Source organism: Myripristis murdjan, chromosome 1 (genome assembly GCF_902150065.1).
Source record: "Myripristis murdjan chromosome 1, fMyrMur1.1, whole genome shotgun sequence".
Lineage (NCBI taxonomy): Eukaryota > Metazoa > Chordata > Actinopteri > Holocentriformes > Holocentridae > Myripristis > Myripristis murdjan.
Genome location: NC_043980.1, coordinates 7,102,184 through 7,105,007, shown reverse-complemented (window position 1 = coordinate 7,105,007; position 2,824 = coordinate 7,102,184). Strand labels below are relative to the sequence as shown.

The 2,824-nt window shown below is 38.0% G+C and overlaps 1 long non-coding RNA gene across 1 annotated transcript; it reads right to left on the bottom strand.

Moving 5' to 3' along the window:
* Positions 1 to 1,470: 1,470 nt before the first annotated feature.
* Positions 1,471 to 2,595, bottom strand: LOC115366126 (uncharacterized). Its single transcript, XR_003928813.1, has 3 exons — positions 2,519 to 2,595; positions 2,352 to 2,412; positions 1,471 to 1,561 (listed from the first exon to the last, which is right to left on the bottom strand). It is a non-coding gene; the product is annotated as an uncharacterized LOC115366126 (long non-coding RNA).
* Positions 2,596 to 2,824: the final 229 nt, after the last annotated feature.

Below are 2,824 nucleotides of genomic sequence, written 5' to 3'. Positions count from 1 at the left end.
AATCATCACATTGGGCTCTAGTTTCCCGGCGCAGCGCAGGGTGGCGCAGTGAGGCGCACCCCGCGCTGCGCCGGGAAACTAGAGCCCAATGTGATGATTATGAATCCAGTTTGGAAATCATGTTGATGTCCACAATTTATCAAGCATGCACTTGATACACAATTAGTGTGCAAATAGAAATAAAACACACACATGTAATAAATGCTGATATTAACCCAGAGCTGACGTACCAGCCCCTTCTCTGGGATTTGGAAGCTCAAACTGTCGACTGATAGTTACAAATCCTTCACAAAGTCGATAACATCCGCCCAGTGTGCACACTGTTGACCATTAGCTCTCAGTCTCCCAATCAAAGGCTTGTTCCTGAAGATAACACCTTGCATTAGAAGAGCTGTCAGAAGGAAAGTCCTTCATAAACTCATCCTGAGCTTCTTATGTGAGGCAAAACTCAACCAACAAACTACAAACATCAGGCTAATTAATCGACTAAACTGAGCTTACAGCAGGCAGGTGTAACCAGTTTCAAATGTTCTGCACAAGCTCAATCAAATACAAACTTCAAAAGAAAATGAAAAACTGGTAGGAAAAAAAACTTTCAGGTTTTAAAAGCATTGTCGACCTGGTGTGTTACCACTCAAACAGTGAACAGGGAGTATGAAAAATTAGGTTCTTATTACAGGTTAGCCTAATGACACAGACTCATGAAAAAAAAACAAGTTACATGAACACATTTTATCCTAACATACAATGTAATGCACGGTGAAATGTTTAAATATTTACAATCTAAACCTCATGAAAAGAGCCATATTCTTTAAAGCTGACTTGTGTTCAGTATATATGAGCATGAGCTGTTTTACATACAGATAATTACATATGTACATTGTTTTATGAGGACCATAGTTGACACTTTTGTCATTGGCATAATTCTGCTTTCTTTACCAGATCTCTCCAAAAGTATATACTTTTAATCTGAATGTAGCTACTCTTTTAAATAAAGATTAAATAACAGCATGTAGTAATAATAAAACAGACAGCCCTGATGTGTTCAGACTCTGGGTTTTTTCTGGACTGTGCTATATAAATCAGATGGATCCTCCTCAGCGTCCTGGCTTCTGCTGCTGAGATAGAAAAAAAAAATGGATTAGTGCTTTCTGATGATATGAAGATACAATATTACACAATGAAGGCTGATGAAAAAACATTGACTAAAACAGGTCTGGAGAAGTTACACAAGCAAATACAACAAAAAGTTGGTTATAATAAAAAAGCCTCATGTATTTTAAATTGACTAAGGACGACAGTGTGCCTTTGAAGCTTCGTTTAGCTGTCATGTGAAGAGAAGAGCTGCTCACCTGGGCTCTGATTTGTCTGGTTTAAATTTGACAGCAGCATATTGGACTTCCTCCTCTTCCTCTCTCTGCGGCCGAGTTATATTAACGTTGGAGTAGAGACAATCCTCTGTGTTCTTTGAGAAGTGGACGGAGGTGTAGTGAAGCTCATCCTGCTGCCCTGTCTGTTGTGTCTGTGCTGCAGCTGATGTGTTGTCATACAAAGGGTTTAACTAAAGGACAGACAACATGGAGACAAAATTACATTACATTTTGGAAAACTCACTTTCTGACCCAACACCTCCACCCCCACAGTCCCAACCCAGTGGATCTTCAGTTTCCACTCCTACGACTTTTTTAAATCCTCAAGTGCACAACAATATAGGACAGCACTGACTGTGTGACCGGATACATTACAGCTACACAGTCTGCACCTCAATCTCAGCACACTATTATCAGCATTATAATTATAATATTTTGGATTTTTATATACGCTACTGGTTAGTTGGGTTAAATTAAGTTTGGATCTTTTTCGTGTATATATATTTGTGTTTAAGGAACTGTCTTGTTGGCTGTTTTTAATACTCCTGTTATTTCCAAATTTACTTACATGTTTTATCAGTTGGTGTTAATTTGATCCCACTAATTAAAAACCTACAGAAAAAGATGATAATAAAAAGTGCCACCCAACTTTTTCTGTCAGGTATTTTGTGCTTCTCGATGACCTAAATAAGTTTTTTTTTTCCTCCCCAGTGTCATAATGAACTGGACTGGTTCTTTCACTACTACAGGTGTGGCTCTGTTGCAACAGGTGTGTAACAGGTGTGGTTATGTTACTCCAGAGGTAGTTATGTTACAGCTGTAGTAATGTTACTACAGGTGTGGTTACAGGTGTATTATGTTACTAGAGGTTTGCTGATGTTCGGTTAGGAGCCTAAAGCCAGACTGTGTGAGGAAAGGATTTGTTTGCTTGTTTGTTTGTTTGTTTGTTGCACTGGAGTCTTTTGCATTCCTCCTTCTTACCTGTAGATTGTTGTCTGAGCTTTGTCTAGCTTCAGATGGTTGTTTGGAGCCCTTCCTTCTTCTGCTTTGAGAGTGAATGAACAAATGAACAACAGATCAGCTGAATCACTGTCCAAATATTTGAAACTGTAGATATTTTGTACAAAATCATGGAAAAAATTCCTCACCTAATCCACAGGAAGACGAAGATGAGCATGATCACCAGGAAACCAGTAGCAGTTACAGCAGCAACACTAGTTTTCCAAGCAGCTGTGGAATTGTGATCAAATGAATAAACTGACAATTATTTAGGGGATTTCAAAATTTTTGTGTTTGGTTTACAGAGTGGTAGTTGGACAAAAAACAACAATATGTACTGTAGTTTATTTGCTGATAAAATCAGTCATATTTTTTTATGTTAATTTGGATAAGACAACTCATTTTAAGAAAATATGTCCCTTGAAAAAATGCAAACACCATTCTTAAACCACATT